The sequence below is a fragment of the Falco naumanni genome, chromosome 13 (assembly GCF_017639655.2).
Source record: "Falco naumanni isolate bFalNau1 chromosome 13, bFalNau1.pat, whole genome shotgun sequence".
Classification (NCBI taxonomy): Eukaryota; Metazoa; Chordata; class Aves; order Falconiformes; family Falconidae; genus Falco; species Falco naumanni.
In genome coordinates, this window is record NC_054066.1 from 8,352,185 (window position 1) to 8,370,886 (window position 18,702).

An 18,702-nucleotide genomic window follows, 5' to 3' on the forward strand; every position below is an offset into this window, starting at 1 on the left:
CCCTTCTGTTACAGTGAATACCTTCCTGTCTTTCCCGAATGGCTGACATAGCCATTTTGAACATTCAAGTACCAAGTTTATATTAAAAGACCAAATCAACACATGAAAAAAGGCTTAACATTAAATTAAGAATTATGTTTTCAACTCCATTTTGGATTTTACAGGATCATTTGCCATTTTACATTTCTACTCAGCTGTGATTCATCAAGTACTACCAATAAGTGTCAGACCACATGAGATTTAAAGCCCAAGGAATAATTGTTTTAATATTGTAATTTCTCTCCAGTCATTACTACTTTTCACCAGCCTAACACTTTTTTTTAGACAATTAATATTACATTTTACCTTTACAGCTTTGTAAAGGATCAATACCCATACAGATTCAATTTCAAAACCAGAACATTTGTTAAACAATGACCTCAGATGCGGCCAAATACTTCTCACAACCATTCTTTTGATGTGATTCCTTTTGCTGTAATGTACAGTAGAGCCGGCTGGCCTTTAAAATAAGTTACAATGCCACAGATGAAAGATAAGACTCCTGGAAAACATCATTCCTCAGTCTAGCCAGCAGCAAATCCCAGGGATGATCCCCAAGCAGGAAGGAAGGTCCAAAGATGTTAGAAAGTGACAGTCAGATCAGGGCTCCTTTAGCTTGACACCATTGTTCACCAGAACTTTACTGCAACTGGAGAAACTGTAATAACATGTTCCAGTGAAAATCTGCCCCCTTAGCTCAAGCTTCAGTCTTAGTATATTATGTGCATCAACGTTTTCCAAGCCTGGTGAGTCCTTATACATCATGATGGACCCTAGGTAACAACTGGTTTTCTAGGGGCAGTATCATGATGAGGATGGGGGTAGGGAGGAACATCCACTAATAGCAGCTCTGCAGGCACCTAAAGCATCACAAGGCTGTTGTGGACTTACCAGACTCTACAACAGATGGGCACTGTGAGAGTGGAGCTGTCTATACATTTTGCACTGGATGTTTCCAGTGCTTTGCCTCACTATAAATAAGACATTCACTAATGACTTAAAATTTGCAATGCGTCTGGAATGGCCAGGATGCTTTTGCCTTCTTCTTTTGCTTCTAAGTCTTTGTTTAATTCTCATTTGAATTGGCAGCATACAGACAATACCTGTCAGATGCTTTCATGGCCAGTGGGCATGCTCCAGCTGAAGCAGCCCATTAGAGGCAGTTCCTGATCCGACCTGGAGGACTTGAGTACTTCCAACAGCACTTCCAAACTCCAGTGACAAAAAAACCCATACTGTGCCTCTGGCCAAACACAACAGACAACAGTTGAAGACATTCTTCCCCCTACAGCGAGCTGAATAGACTGATGCAGAAGAGATGCCCAAATAGGCTGTCTTGGACAAACCGTGGGTGATCTGCTGTACGGAAGCCACTAACACATGCGGGGCTCAGGCCCATTTCCTCCACTCAGGATTGCATTGGGAGAGGGGGAGGGCAGGGTTGGAGGAAACCCAGCCATTGTACTTGCACAAACATGTAGGAGATTAATACATGAGAACAAGTTTGATCCTGAACAAAGCATATTCTTTTGTTTTACAGGAAAATAGGCTTACACAATCACACCATCTGCGTCCCTCCTAAACCTTCCCCCTTAACTACTTCAGTCAATAGCCATCATCAGACAAATCTGACAGAACAGCAGCGAGAGGCAGCTGGGGAGAAGACAGACATCTTGGAAGTAACCACATGGAAGACCAGGCTGGACCATGAGTTCACATCTTGCCAAGGAACCCAGAAGGGAATGAGCTACCGTCAGAGCTGTAACTGCAGGCAAAGTGTCCTAAAGATTTCGCAGCAAGTCAGCCACAAGACACAAATTCAGGAAGGAATGCTCTGCTAGTCCTGAAGTTTCTAAAGTGTCTGTTTTTAAAGAACAGAAATAAAGTAAACACACTTTACATAAGTTAAGGAAGCATCATCACAAATTCAAATTGTGGAGATGATTTTGTATTTCCCAGATGAGGCGACACAAATTAAGTTATGTACAGATTTTGAGTGCTAACAAGAAGATAAACCAACTTCCTGTTAAATAAGGAAATAAATGTTTTATCAACAAAAACTCAACACATTTAAGCAACAGCAACGAATTTCATCTGCCTTAAACACGTGCCTCTACTAAAACCCATCTATCAGCAGATAACAACTGCCCAGACAAGCGGGGATGATTGAGAAAGCAGTACCATGAAACAAATTGCCTGAGCTCTAAGCAATATAACTGATTTTCCTTTTGCACATAAAAGCTCTCCCATTTTACACAGTAGCATTTTCATTTGTGTTTACTATTAATTTAATATGTAGGGCACATAGTAATGCAGGAGAGAGGCTGCAAAAGGCCACAGGGCTTTAAGGAGTTAAAGATTTACAGGCAGTTATATCCTCAGATCAAGAGTCTGTGACTTCTCCTGAAGATATGAGAGACTTTGGGTCTCTGTAGTAAATCACAGAACAGTTGGGTTGGCAGGGACCTTCAAGATCATCCATTCCCAGCCCCCCTGCCATGGGCAGGGACACCTTCCACCAGACCAGGTTGCTCCAAGCCCCGTCCAGCCTGGCCTTGGGCACTGCCAGGGATGGGGCACCCAGAGCTGCTCTGGGCAGCCTGGGCCAGTGTCTCACCACCCTCACAGGAAAAAACTTCCTAGCATCTAATCTAAATCTGCCCGCTTCCAGCCATTCCCCCTCGTCCTGTCACTCCATGCCCTTGTCAGAAGTCCCTCCCCAGCTTTCCTGCGGGCCCCTTTAGGCACTGGGAGGCTGCCATAAGGTCTCTCCGGAGCCTTCTCTTCTCCAGGCTGAACAGCCCCGACTCTCTCAGCCTGTCTTCCTAGGAGAGGTGCTCCAGCCTCTGACCATCTTCCTGGCCTCCTCTGGACTCGCTCCAACAGGCCCATGTCCTTGTTACGTTGGGGGCCCCAGAGCTGAAGGCAGCACTGCAGGGGGGTCTCTCACGAGAGCGGAGTAGAGGGGGAGAATCCCCTCCCTCAACCTGATCCTTGCCCAGGATACAGTTGGCTTTCTGGGCAGTGAATGCCCATTGCCAGGTCATGCTGAGCTTCTCGTCACCCAACACCCCCAAGTCCTTGTCCTCAGGGCTGCTCTCAGTCCATTCTCTGCCCAGCCTGTGTCTGTGCTTGGGATTGCCCCGACCCGTGTGCAGGACGGCTTTGTTGAACTTCATTAGGTTCGCCCAGGTCCACCTCTCAAGCCTGTTAAGCTCCCTCTGGAAGGCATCCCTTCCCTCCAGCGTGCCAACTGCACCACACAGCTTGATGTCCTCATCAAACTTGCTAAGGGTGCGCTCAATCCCAACGACCGTGCCGATGACAAAGATGTTATACATGCCAGTCCTGATACCAACCCCTGAGGAGCACCACTCTTCACTGGTCTCCACTTGGTCATCAAGCCACTGACTGCAACTGTATGAGAGTGACCATCCAGCCAATTCCTTATCCACTGAGTGGTCCATCCCTCAAATCCATGTCTCTGCAGTTCAGAGACAAGGATGTCACACAGGACAGCGTGAAAGGCTCTGCACAAGTCCAGGTAGATGACATCAGTTGCTCTTACCTTAATAACCAATGTTGTAACCCCATCATAGAAGGCCACCAAACTTGTCAGGTACAATTTGACCTTAGTGAAGCCACGTTGGCTGTCACCAATAGCTACCTGGAGTGTTACTTTCTTTCTGGATCTTTCATTGTCCTAGAGCCAGATTAAGCAGAAAGGCTGCCTTTTCAAACAAATACTGCTCTACAGAGAAAAAATACCCCAGACTGTTTCCAGTGTTCAAATCAGAGAGGGCCTCCAACTAGGAAAAGCCATGCTGAAGGAAGCTGCTGCTTTGAGTAGTATTGACATCTCTTTACTACTGCCCTAACAGTGTACATCCTAGAAGAATTTCATTTTACAAGTGCCAACAATTTCAGGTATTTTTGACCACAGGGAAGTACTTTAAAGAACATACGCTAGACTTCCTAATAGAGGTATGGATAAAAATAAATCAGCTTTGTGCCTACCTCCAGGAGTCTCAACACAGACTATCATCTGTAAACTGAAACGCAAGGCCGGTATTTCTCAAAATAACTTCACACTTTAGTTCCCACTGCTAAACAGACTTTCAAAGAGGATTTCCTTTCAAGCAGCAGTTTATTTGTAACAATTAATTACTAATTATATTTCATTCTTTAATGCACTGGGTGAAAGAGGAAAAAAACCTTAACGTTATTTGGAAGAAAACTGTCCCAGGATGCAAGTGTTGACAGGAATAAAAAGAGATTGGTACTTAATCTCCAGGTGTACTGTCACCAAAATAAAGTTACTAGCATCACATTCTGGAAGGCTTACAAAAGCTGTATTAGAATGAGCATACTCTGATTAATCTTTGCACAAAACCTCCATATTTGATATTGGGGTGTGTGTGTGGAATCTTCAAGACATCTTCTAAATTTGCCAGACACAAATTCTCCAACACTCAGGCAAGCCCCTGCTTTGCCCTGGAGAATTATATGCTCAGTCTAAATTTGGATCAGCAGCATTATACACAAAAAGAAAGCACATCAGTAAATACAAGCTGAGCTCCATCAACAGTTTGTTTTTTTGTTTTTTGGTTTTTTTTAACAAAAAAGTTAGGGTTTAATTCTAGAAAAACAAGTGAAACCCTAGATAGCATTGGGATATACAGACCACCTTGATTTCCCACATAGTAAAGAATAAAAGTAACATTTAGAAATATCTTGAAAATTAAGGGACTACCTCTAAGAAAAATAATCATTTTCCATTAAGTTATAAACCCCCTAACACACTCAATACAGCCTGCATTCCCAAACAAATACTGTGAAAATTATTCTTTTTTCAACTTTATCAGAGCTTTGCCACATCGTCAAGAACAGCACAGGCAGGGTAGAACTGAGGTGATTAATATGAAGATCCTTCCAGAACCATTTGACATCTAACCAACGTATTCACATGAGCATAAATGCAAATTTGTATTTATCAAGCAAACTATGGTTTACTATTACAAAAGACTTGGAAGTCACATACAAACCGGACAACTCTTTTGAATGTAAAACCATGTTGGATACTGCATGGACACTACAAACTGTTTTGGTTGAGGAAAGCAAGCCCTTTGGCCAACAGGTTAAAAAAAAGTATCTAAAGATACTAGAAATCCGAGTTGTGCATTTTTATATTTATCATTAACTATGTTACAATTTACAGAAGAGAAATCAAAAATAGAGATACGTTTGAAGAAAGTAATTTACACAGTACAAAAGTTAAATGCAGCGTTAAAATCCTGAAGTTTATTAACACTTCAACCTGAAGAATCTCGCTCACTGACAGAGATCTTCCTCCACAGTGAGGGAAGGAATGAATAACAGGTATTTTCAATTGCCCTGTGTATCATCTTCATCACATATTTATGGCAAAGGGCTTTCTGTTACAAACCCGGTCTTTCCAGTCTCTCTCTCCTTTTCACCCCTTCTCCTCTTCCCTCCCCTGTATATCCCATTATCAGCTTCTTCAATACTGGGAAACCACACGTGTCCTGCTGAAATCATACAGCCTTCCAGATGGACTTAAGCCTGCTCTCATATTAGGACTCAACTGTTCACAAAAAGCTGAAACATCCCCAAAATAATTACAACCAGGCAAGACTGGTTTATAAAAGCTAACCAGCTTTCATTAATCATCACCACAAGATTCTACACCAAACTCACCCCATTGCATAAAAGAAGGAAAGGCCTCATTTGCGGGTACCTGTTGGGTTTCCCCTTCTTCTTAAGAATTAAGGTTTTGACTCTCCCCCACCTTCAGAGCTCTTTTCCATGTGAGCCTTCTTGAACCTGCTCCAGAGGCCTCATCGTTGCAACTAATCACCAGTAGATGCTGCTCCTGTTTTCTCCACAAGCACTGGCCCACTTCAATTCCACTTTGTGCGTATGCCGAGACCACTTGTTTCCAAATTATAGAAGTCAGCTGCAAATATTAGCCAGCCCCCACAGGTGGGATCTGCCTGACTAAATTTAGATTCTATGATGCAGATGAGCTCATCACTGAAATAAGATTAAGGTCAGTAAATGCCCATTTTTGCAATGGACATAAAAGTGAATCTTGTCCAAAATTAGAGGAGAGAAGAGGAAAAAAAAAAAAGGAAGAAATTAATCTCATACACTTCCAGAACCAAAAGACTGATTTATTTAATGTTCCACTCATAATCAACATAAAGAAAGGGGAGGAAACTGATGCATAGATGAAGACTACTGAAAACACTAATTTTCCCCATTTTTTTTAGTAGCCTTTTAAGACATTTGCCTCCAACCCCACAACACAGGCTTTTAGAGCCAGTGCAGCACACCTGGCACTACTGGAAAGAGAAAAATCATGGAAGCACACTCAACCACCATCTTTCATTAGGTAGCAGACAGCTGTTTCAATCCCAATCTAGACTCACCAGTAACTATCAAAACATGTCATCACTTTTAATTAACACGGTACAATGAAGGGGAGGACGACAATAAGTAGAAGTAGTGTCAGGGTCCTCTCTGAAATCCTCAAAAGAAAAAAAAGCCAGTTATAAACACATCTCAATTTCTGAAGCTACTGCATGGATTTAAGGACAATCTATGCAAGACATTGCAACTTTATATACTGCAGAAATACAAGTATTTATTCAGAAAATGGTTCAAAATAACCTGTGGCCATGTACCAGTGGAACTGAGGGCATATTCTTACTTGCAGAGCAAGCCAGAACCAGATTGAAAGACCTATAATTTGAAAATCAAAAATTTGTTGGGCCAGCAGCTGAAAACATGAGAGATGAGCTCCAGGCTACCGCAGCACCCAGACGTCAAGCCTTTTTGTGCTGCGGTAGTTACTAATGGTGGGCTCCCCAGCACCATCAGGGTCTGCGGGATAGAGAAATTGGTTCCATCTGAGGCCACTTTTCTGTGCTCTGAGAGGTATAAGATACTAAAACATAACCACCATCCTTACAGGAAAGGCAGAAGACATCCTCAAGGAATGCAGAGAGATGAACAGGAACCCTGTGCTACCATCCAACTTCCCTAACGTCCCTATCCCTTTTCCTTATCTAATGACACACACCGTGAAGATAAAGCATTTGGGTAGGAAAGGAGATGTACCAGCATACCTCGTGGGGACACTGGTGGTAGTACAATTTAGGAAATTTAATTATATTCCAAAGTGGTCCCCAAGAGCAATTCCCTTGCTTGGGAACCTGTGCCTTAAAATGGCAGTCAGAAGAATACAAGAGCAGCCACTTAACTGGTGGGTGTGTAGGAGGAAAAATATTTGTTGAACCATGCAACAGCTGCAACCAACACAAACACCCAAGAGCAATGAGAAAAAATACACCTTAAAGTGCTGTAACTGGAACACAGCAGGCAGCGCTCTTGAACAAAAACTCCCATGTATAAACTTCTCAGTCGCTGCTTTAGCCGTGCTCTACCATAGATACACCAGCTCAGCTATCAGAGGAGGGCATTCTGAGCTAACCTTGCACTACAAAACACAGCTCAAAAGCAGAGGAACTGGCAAAGGGAAGAGGGTACACTCTTCTCTGTTGACAAAGGATTCATAGTGATCTAAGTAGCAGGGAACTTTCAATACTATTAAAAAATAAGGCAGTCAGTCTCCATTCAATTGCACTGTGCAGAAATCACCGTGATTTATGACTTCTGCCTAGATCCAACTGCAGAAAGGGGAAAAAGAAAAACAAACACTCCTGCATGTGCCTCCCATACTAAGCAGACACCATCTCATGTCTGTGCAAGACAGAGGAGCAACCAAGGCTGCCTGCTTTACACAAGCAAGATATTAAAGGAATTAATTCCTAAGGCAATGGGAAAATACTTCATGGGAGAACTTCCAATTCACCAATTCTGCTTATTTAAACTAAGCTGCTTAATCAAGTTAATTGAAGGAATTAAGAAAGCACCTGGAGAAGAATATGTTCACCAACCAGTCTCCAGTCACTCCGGATCTGTTTCTTTTTCTGGGCGCAAGTTCCCCTGCTGGCACAGTACAATCTATCACCAGCCATTACGCTGATTACCATCCATTAGTTTTGCTAAGTACAGGCATGAAATTTAAATCTACTTTTGTTATTTATTTACAAGCTATTCACATACTGGATATGAGGTAAGTATATAATGCTTCATGTTAACAAGAGAAGTGTAGCTGATTATTAGAATTACACATTAAAAATGACCAATGGAAGTAATAATTCTCTTCACAAAAAAATTGTTTACTGAATTTGTGCTTGGTAAGATGAGCAGGACAGAAGCTTACACTCTTTAAAAATAAAACCAATTAATATACAGTAGAGGTACAGGTAAGAACCCATGAAAAAGCCCCATAATATAAAATTCAATTAAAACGTCATTCTAGAAAACATTGAGGAGAGAGCTGGGACTCTTACAAAACAATGACTTTTCTTCCCTGCTATTAGAGGCATGATTAAAATGAAAGACAATCCCCTTTATTTCAAAAGCTAATTGTTACATGTAATAAAAAATTCTTCTTGCACCAGAAGAGACCTAAATACAAGAACTGAATACTACCAAGACCATCAACCCACACAACTTTGCTGTAACACAGTAACCGCTTGAATTTTCCCTTACAATTATATTTATACAGCAGACTATCAGGCTCAGCTTTGATTTCAGCATACCACATTTCTTACCACTTAGGAAACCAAATACAGAACAGCTGTGAAAGCAAAACCCACTATATGCAAATATTCAGATTTAAAAAAATGTACAAGCAAAAAGTCCCTTGTGAAGACCACTTCAGTGGGAACTCTGTGATGAAAGCTGTATTAAAATGTCAGCTATGTCTTGCTGTAAGGATATCCAGAGGAAGCATCCCACACACATTTTTCACAATGGGTGCAGAGATGCCTGCATGAGTTAAGTGCTCAAGTTGTCTATACTGCCAGCAGTCCTCCAGAGGAACTGAGCAGCTTACTACACTCACTACTATGCTTCCTGATTGCTAATTCAGGCATCCAAATTTAGACGCCCGATTTCAGCAGTGGTTTTCCCAGTCTTTCCAACAGCCAAAATGAAAAGAAAAACACTTCTGTATTAATTCAGCATCTTCATCCATTTGCAGAAGCAAACAGGATGTCAGGCCTCCACACACTGGAATAAGGTTACACCAACAATCAATCAATCACAGCAACCTCTAGCTACAGGGAAAGAGAATAAGACCCCTCTTATCTCCCAAATAATTGTGTAGCAGGCAGCATTCTCACTACTAAGTGAGATTTCTGCCCAGCCTTGGAAATAGCTCCCCCAAGTTCCAAACTTTTTCACCACAGGGAAAACAAAATCTAAAAATAAAGGGAGTAAAAGGAGAGGGTTGGCTTCTGTATTCATTAAGACATCCTGCTCCAACGTCCTCTATTAGCAGGATGTGGATGGAATACAGCAGTAAGAGCTAAGCTCACCAGTCACCCTTGAGTCCCTGGTGTGCTGATACATTTCAGCTTGAATTTCCCTTTGGTATCTTCTTCCAGCAGTTCAACTGTGATGGCCGCCTGGCACGTATTGATTTTTTTCTTCTCTTGCACTATCATTCAACATTGCTAGAAAGAGGTGTATTTGAGTAAAAATAAGCTGTTGATTCTTGTTACAGGGTCTAAGAGTAGGAAATGCAAGCCAATTATCAATGCTGTAGGTGGCTCACTGAGGGAAGAAAAAAAAATAATTGTAAACTGAAAGACCACTGTATCCCTAGACAGGAATTCAAGGCAGCAGCCTCATGGACTTTCTCCCATCCAGCCCACGGCAGCTTACTGAGCCGAGGCAAGGTAAGTTAGCACATCAGTGCTGACTCCTCACAGGAGTTTGAGCATCACAGAACTATCCTGCAGCAACTCTGACAGTTTCATTCCTGTACTCTGCCTATGAAGTCTATTTTCACTCCTCATTTCTCTTTTAAATCCTGATGAATACTGAAGCTTACTCCCTTTGACAAACTAATCACCTTTTCTCCAGGTGTGCCTCCAAGAATTTGTGCTGTTGAATGTTCCTCCCCTCCTCCTGCTACACCCACACTTCAGTACATGGCTACCTTCAGTACATGGCTACCAGGAGAATTATCGCACAGGTGAGCCTCTCCTCCTTCCCTCCACCCACGCATTTTGCTTCAAATATCATTAATATGAACATTAAGAAACTTAAGAACCACCAGTACATATTCCAGGTCTCATGCTCATGCTTGTTTAATATATCTTGTTATATTTAAACCTCAAAGGATAAGATACGATACATGTTGTAACAAATCCTTCCTGAGCACATTCCCACATCTTTGGTAGGTGATCACTGCATCTCAGTCTAAACAAGCCATGAGTGAACTAGGGGTAAGATTCTCTAGACTACTGGAAACGGTTACGTCAGCACTGACCAAAGTACAAAGGAATTTCTTTATGTTATGTTTTAATCGTTTTAAATAATCAGCAGCCTCAATGCATTACTTGCCTTTGAATACAAAGGATGATAGAAAACACACCCTTTTTATCTTGCAACATCAAAACCAAAGGACTATATAAATATTTAGTGAACAATCAGTACACTGAGTTAGAAGTGAGAATATTACAGTAAGCATTAACCAGATGTTAACAGCATCAGAGACTGACAATACCGAAATGCAGGGACACAGTCAATTGCTGGCACAAACCAGGTGTAATACTAATATGCAGCAACACAGTCAAAATAACATCAGGATGGCAATGTTTGCCATCTCTTATACACTTTGATGTATCATCATCTTTAGTTCAAACAACTTCTGTCATCTCTGACATGCCTGACAACAGTTTTCAACAACAGGGAAAACAGTATTTTGTGTTGCTTATGCTGCATCAATTTATGAAAGCAAGATGACATAATGTACCTAAACCTCCTTGCAGGGTCACCCCCCCAAAATAACCACCTAGCTGCTGTACCCCACAGACAGGGATGCTGCTAAAGCACAAGATGAAACTATCAAGGGTCAGAATTAAATTTATTAATAAACCGTCTCAGGTTTAATGCATGCCCGAAGGGTGTGCTGCTGCTGCGTCTTTCCTATGCAAAGGATAAAATAATGGCCCTGCCCAAGCGAACTAGCTGAAGTCCCAAAATATTCCCAAGGCCTGGAAAGAGTTCAGCATGTTCTAGTATCACACCAACATCCTCAAGTCCAAGCAGACTAGTGATAAACCACAGGGAATAGATACTCAATTCTCCATGCGAATATGTTACAGAAATCTGAAAAAAATGTCTACAAGTACATCTTTTTACCAGTTAAATAAGCATAAACTTTTAAGATAACCAAACAAATGGAGTAGTTAAAAGTCAATTTTAATAGGCTTTTTTTAACCTCAACTGTCTCAGCTAAAAAAGTAAATAATACAACACAAACAATGCCATAAAGACCAGGTTTCAATCTTAACTCTTAAATCCCCAGATTAGCTACAGTAAATTTTGGGATCATTTTCAACTTGAGACAACAATTCATGTTGATGAAGTTAAACACAGGATACACTACAAAATGTATGTAATGACATCACCGAGCAAGGAATACTAGTATCAACAAATCAATACTTGAACTTTATTTTAAAGCAGCCTTTCACTTCAAAACACTACAATGATTCTACTGCCAAAAGAACATGACAGCCTCTGGTGAGGAACATCGCAGAGCTTATTCTGGAAATGGAGTCCAAGATGTTTAACTTGGAAAACAAAAGTTTCAACAGTATCAGTACTGGCCCCCAGACTATTCTGTATGTCCAAGCTACCCTTAAAGCAATTCTCAAAACAAGAAACCTTTTATAATTTAGCTAGTAACTTACAAGAGAGTTAAAGGTCCGAATTCAAAATTCCTTTACCTTACACTTAGTCCAACTATTTCCTTGGCTATAGTTAGGTTTGACTGTCACAGCACATTTTCACTTGTGAACTAATACAGTCCTCATGTGCATTTATTGTTTAATTTTGTGTGGCTTCAACATAAAATTGTTTCTTGAACTAGGAAATAAGCTCAAGATTTTGGAGAATTGGTTCAGTGTTCAAAGGCAACAACAGTCAACTTTCTTCCAAACCATTTTTGTCCTTCCCTCGTAAAACTACTTTTCAGAATATTCTTAAAGAAAAACAAGAAAACCAAATACATAGATCATGACTATGCCTACAATTATGACTTTGGGATCTCTGTAGACAACACATTCTCAGTATGAAATGTATCACTGACATAAATACTTTGTGCAACAAGGTTTTCTTTTAGAATTACAGCCTCCAATGTCTAATGAAGACAAAAAAATGTATCCTTCCACTGGAGGCAATTTGGGTTTGCATTCACTGATGAGAGGTGTATGAGAACCAGTTAAAATTAAATGACAATTGAGTACATAAACCTTGCAGCAGTTCTGAAGAATTCCACCTTTTTCCAAGCCTAAAGCTATGCAAGTACTCTTGCATGATTAATGCCCCCTTGCAAGAGCAATTTAACTACGTTGATTTTTAAATGCTCAAGAAACACCATTTTTAACAAAAGCTACTGAATTTAAAAAAAAAAAAAGTGGAAACAACCTTGCTCAGACAAGTGAACATCGTGGTCTAACCACTGAACAACTGAAAGTCACGTGATGTAGCTGCTGCTGCTAGGTGTAAAAGGAGCTTGAATGATCTCTCGGTACCAGCCTCACTTTCTCCCCCTCACACGGAGCTTTGCTATATTCAGGTACCAAGATGAAAAACTACTGAAGAAATACAACAGCAAAGTGCAAGTCAGCAATCCTTACTGCAGCTGCAAGATCGAGGAGTTCCAGGCTGCCCAGCCCACCCGCTTCTGCAGAAGCTCGGCAGCTGCCCCCACCACTGGGAGGTTTCGGAGACAGAGCTACTGCAGTTCAGACCCTGGTTAGGTCCCAGAGCATGGACCTGGTTCTGCAGGAAGGAAATCCTCATTCCTCTGACAAGACAGCATAAACACAGGCAACGTCTCTCTCTCTCAAAAATCCCTTTGCTACATGTTCTTTAGAAACTGTTAGAATAGAAAGGGACAACCCCGTCTAACAGAAGACAAGTGCACACTAGACTTTGGTGATACGGTAAAATAAGAAAGGCAGTATTAGAACAAGCTTTTGAAAATGCACATATTTAAATCAAGAAAGCAAACTCAACTAAGGAGTCTGCTGTACGGCCCTGAAAGAATTAGTCTGCAATCAGCTCAAAGATGGATTTCATACATTGCTGCGCTTCATGCTGCACACCAAAGCTTACTTGTCACTTCACCCTCCGACAAATCCTCAAAGATAAAGTTGCTAAGTCACCCACACTCTGCAGTACAACACAATAAAACTTGTCATCTGACACCAGGCATGAGCAGGATTACTCCCTGATGTTCAACCCAAAGATACAAAAAATAAGCAGAGAGAAGCAAAAAATTATACAAAATACTGCTCAGCATTGCTCTAAGTTCAAATGACTTCGGTACGAACAGACTCAGGTGACAGCTGAGCACCCAAGTTTAGCCCAGGTGCCTTGCTCTTACCAAGGGAAAAAACAGATAAAAACTCTCCCTCATGTGCTCCTTCCCTATGGCCAAAGTGCAGCAAATTATGTCAAATTTCTGTATTTCAACTGCTACACAAATTAAGAACTGCACTGCTCTGGCCTCTGAGGCAAAGGCAACATCCATTAAAAAAAAAAAAAAACACACACACAGAAAAATATAAATATACACACACATAAATTTAAATAGGCTAGTACCTGTCACTACTCCATTTTTGGTGGAAAAAGAGCCAAAGGAAGGGAAGTTGCGAGCTCTGCCCAGCACCCCTGATGGGCAGGCCCAGTCTTTAACAGAGCAGAGGCAGCCAAAATAGAGCCATCAGGTTTCAATCAAATATTGCCAGTTAAATTGCAACTGCAGTTCCTAGCTCGAAGTCATGGCACCCTGTGAGCACAGCTCTCTTATACAGCGCTGCTCCCAAAAACATAAGCCACATTTTCTTGCTCTCCTCTTTGATGCATTTTTCTACGCTGCCACCAAGGCTACTGAGGCACACTGTTCTCTTTAAGATTTGCTTTAGAAATAAAACTCTTCCGGGCAAGGATCTTTCCCTGATGGGTCGTGAATGCTACAGATTATACTGTCAGCTTTCCAAATACAAAAAAACCCACCAAAACGAAAAACCCCAAAGCCAATTCTATCACCATACAATCTGAAGGACTGTGGGCTGTGAAGCAGTACAAGCAGCTGAGGCAAAACAAAGGCATTTCCTGACATCATACCAGACATCACCTTACATCTACATTCAGATAGCATACACCATTACAAATACTGGCCAGAGCACAGGTCAAGTACACAGCTGTCTTCAAGCAACAGTAGCTTGGATAGCGTAATAAAACAGCTTTCTCAAAGAACAACAGTTGATTGTTCATTATCAGTAAACTCTGGATTCAGCTCTTTCGGAGTGGCAAGCTATATTTTATTTGCAGGACATGGTCTACCGGCCAAGTTAGTGATCCACACGTACCTTTTCAAAGCAAAAAGCAAATAAGCAAAATGCCCCAAACAACCCACCCCCACAAATGACCTGAGGATAAGCTGAATATAGTTAAAGAAGTCTGAAGACATAAACTACTCTCCCAAGAAGTGCGTGATGCATTAACATCTTATCCTGCAGCACAACCGTACATCAGCTAACAGAGTCTTCAGCTGCCTAAATTGCATGTTACAAAGACAGCTTAAAGCCGCCCCTGAAGGATGTGTGTGCTGCAGGGAGTGACGCAGATTCACTAGCATGTACACGATCCCATGAAAAATACGTGTGGGTGAGGCAGCTATCTGGTCTTGCAAGTTTCAATCCACAGCACATGTTTATTTTCAAACAGTTAAGACCGACAACACTAACTTCCAGAATTATTAGCAAATATATAGCTACGCATAGCCACCTTACATTGAGTTTTGACTTCAAAAAATTGGTTAACTGTTCAATGGGCAGCCTTAAGCATTGCCTTCATCACAGTAAATGGATCTATGCTGGTTTACCAAATGCTTCCAAGTCCCCAGGACAACATACATGGCCTATATCTTCACTAGCCTCAAGTTGCCTACTGGACTAAGGTAGCTCAGCCAGACAATGCTCAGTTAGTGGCACCCATCTGAACAGAGTTCTGACAGCATGGAGCCCTTCGCTGCTCAAGCCACCAGCCCAGGTTCACTTCCTAGATAGTGTCAGCAAGGTAGGCACCCCCATGATACCAGGCACCACTCCTCACTTCCACCAGTCTTGCCTTGGCCTTCAGCCAGGATTTATGTAGCCCAGCAACATTTACATCAAACCTCTATCCTGGGAAACCTGCTAAAAAGAAAATACATCTAGGTTTCCTTTACAACCATATTCTATTAAGAAGAGGAGTGCATTTGTCCTCACTAACTGAGGGAGGAGATGGAAGCGAGTATCAAGGCTGCCCTGCATTACCATTATTCAGGCTGGGATTTACTATGCCTGGAAGCACTCTGAAAGCCTCAAATTTACACTGGGGTGATGTTGCCCCAGCAAAAAAAGAACACAGTAAAGGATGTCAGTGCAGCAGTAGCGCACAGCCAAGCAGGCTAAAAAGAGAAGACAGCTAAAATGCAGCATGGCTTACAGAACCTGAATCTGGTAAAGGCATCCCTCTTTCTGCCTCCCCCTTCCTAGCCAAGAAGAATTACAGGGATGGGACAGCTGAGTATCTAACATGATGTTGCTAATCACTTTAGCCAAGTATTTTTAACAATTAACATCTCAGAAAACTATGCTCTGCTTTCCTCCTTGATTGCTGTCACTATGCCTGAAATGTATAGGCAAAACAGCTGCCCAAAGGAAAAGCCTCCAGCTGTCTTGATGTAAAAAAGCCAGCTCAAAGTAACCATCACACAGAGTCCTGCAACACGGCACGGAGTGCCACTGTGAAAATCACTCTGCTTCCCCACAAAGAGGACAGTGACCTATACACAGAAGAGGGGCAAACAGTGACTGAAGGAAAACGAGACAAAAATAGCTTGCTCAACCTTTCTTGGTACATGGAAAATCCATTACCAAAGTTTACACAGCAACAATGAAGCCTGACAAGTTAACGAGCTGCTGCTTGCAGAGTCGCAGGAGAGATGGCCCATCAGTCAGAAATACCAATGCTGCACAAACGTGAGTCATAAAGATGACTATAATTTGGTCAAACCAAAAATCGGAAGTTCAGGTTCTTTAAAGAAGCAAGATATTCAATTAGTACTTCACTATGGGTTTTTATGCTTCTAGGAAAACAACCCAGATATCTCACAGGACTGAAAAGCTCCTTGCAAAAAGGTGGTAGTGCTTTATTACTCCCAAAGCCTGTTGAACAGCAAGCCTGGTGTTTCAAAGCTGGCTGAGGTGACATTTGCAAGGGCAGGCAGAAGGCCGGGAGGACGGCGGTGGGACGGTGCTGGTGGGAGCACAGGGCGCCCAGCCTCGCAGCGCCCGTTCGTGCTCCCAGAGCAACACCGCCATGGGGACCTCCGCAAGGCACCGGGTGGCGAAGTTTCACCATCCTTGTGACACTGGGCGTCCCTTCGGCCCTGGCAGGGACACTGAGGCACAGGACGGTCACCCAAGGACATCCAGAGGCAGCAGCAAGACACCGAGGCGATAGCTACCGAGAAAACCAGACGTCCATACCAAGGCCAGTCATAAAACTTCCGCTTGTTGTTACGAGGCCGCACGGTATCTGGCACTGCTGTCAGCAGCACCAGATTATCTACCGGCAATTTGATATTCGCGTCCCTGACAGGCTCCTTTCGTTACAGAAACAACATTAAAAATGTAGCATCCTTTGGGAGACGCTGCACAGGCCGGGCCGCCTCAGCCACAAGCCCGGAGGCAGCTCCGCGGGGCCGGCTCCCCCCGGCGGACGAGCTCTCCCGAGGCGGAGCCGGGGCGGGGGGGGGCCTGGCGCCGGGAGGGCAGCAGAGCTCCGCGAAACCACCCGCACGGCCCCGCCACCGGGGAGGCAATGCGGCGGGCCACCTCCCCGCACAGGACGCTTTACCCCCCCGTAGCGGCCCGGCCGCCAAGCCCCCGGCACGGAGCCGCCACACCGGCCGCTCCCCTCAGCCGGGCGCGGGACGCCGGGGCAGCGCTCCCGCCCCGCCCGGCACAGCGCGGCCCGGCGGCAGCGAGCCCGGCTGCGGGGCTTCGGAAGTAACGTGAGGGCTTAATTCGGTCAATACCTTTCTTTGTTGCAGCTCAAGGCTCGCATGTAAATTCCGGCGGGACTTGACAAAGGTTCTGCCTGCCTCCCACCCTCGCTGGGGAGAGAGTTTAGTATCGCAGATCCCGTCTGAACAGTGGGCCGGGGGTCTCGGCTTTTAGTGCCCGGAAGAGCACCGAGCACCCGCTGCGAAATACTGACTAGCTTGTGGCAATCGTCGGGTGCGAGGCTTTGCTTTCACCAGCGCAAAGTCAAATAAACTCGGTTCGTAAAAAACGCAAGCCCCTAGCTATTTAACATCTAGAAATAACGCTCTTCCGTAGCTCAGAAAACTAATTTTCGACTGTAACACATCTCGCTATAGAACAGAAAACGGTTCAGAAAGTGCATTTCTTTCAACGCCAGCTTGGAAACCGGCACTATTTAAAACAAACGGCAACAAACCCGAACTCGCCTCTCCACATCGTGCAACAGACCAGGATTCCCACGAACAGAAGCGCCCACCCACCGCAAACTTACCATAAGCCCCCTCGAAGCGCCTCTACCGATCCGTTACGCGAGCAGAAGGGGAAGCCAGGGGGAGCGAGGCGAACGGCGAGCGCACACCCCGGGCAGCCCGGCCGCCGCGGCTCGCCCGGTGCCCCCTGCGCTGCCCCGCCGCAGGCCGATCCCCGCCGCCGCCTCCCAGCGACTGCCGCCGCGCCAGGGCGAGCCGCGGCCCCGGGGAGGCGGGGGGGGAGCCGGGAGGCGCCGCGGCCCGGCACCGAGGCGGGCGCCGCGCCCGGGGGGTGGGGGTTCGGGCGGCTCCGGGGCTCGGGGCGGCGCAGTCCCGCTCCGCTCCGCTGGGCCGGGCCGCGCGGGAGCCCCGCCCGGCGCCCGGTGCCGGCGCTGAGGCGGCCTGTGGCGGCTACCGGGCTTTGTGCGCGCTGCCTCCCCCTGGGCCGCCCGCCGCCGCCTCATGCGAGAGCCGGCGCAGCGGGGGAGCGCGGCCAGCGCCGTACCCCCTCGCGAAAGCCGATCCCGCTGATCTCATCACCGCGGGTTACTAATCCAATGACCGGGAATTAACAACAGATGGCGACGCCCCTTCCCCCCGCCCCGGCCCGGCCCCCCCCCCGGGCGCGGAGCGGCACACGGGCCGGGCCGCCCCGGGACCCCGACCTGCTCCCCCACGCGTGGAACACGCCCTCGGGCACCCGAGAACTTTCCTCCGGCGGCACGGCCCGGTGTGGCGGCCGGGGGGGCTGGCGGCTCCCCCGGAGAAGGCCCCCCCGACCGGCCGCCTCCCGCCTGCCTGGCTGAAGGGGAAGCGGCGGGACCAGGCCGGGCGCGCTGCCAGCCGGGCTGCTCCCGCCGTGCGATGGGGCAGCGGAGCGGGGCAGGGTCGCACCCCCAGCCGGCCCCGGGGTTCGGGGCAGC

General features: G+C 45.0%; 1 protein-coding gene across 1 annotated transcript in view; it reads right to left on the minus strand.

The window, feature by feature from the left end:
* Window positions 1-18,310, minus strand: part of SPSB4 (splA/ryanodine receptor domain and SOCS box containing 4) — a 90,250-nt gene extending 71,940 nt beyond the window's left edge. The window contains exon 1 of the mRNA XM_040613821.1: window positions 17,803-18,310. The gene's annotated coding sequence lies outside the window, so the exon portion shown is untranslated. The remainder of the gene's footprint in view (window positions 1-17,802) is intronic.
* Between the last annotated feature and the right edge of the window lie 392 nt (window positions 18,311-18,702).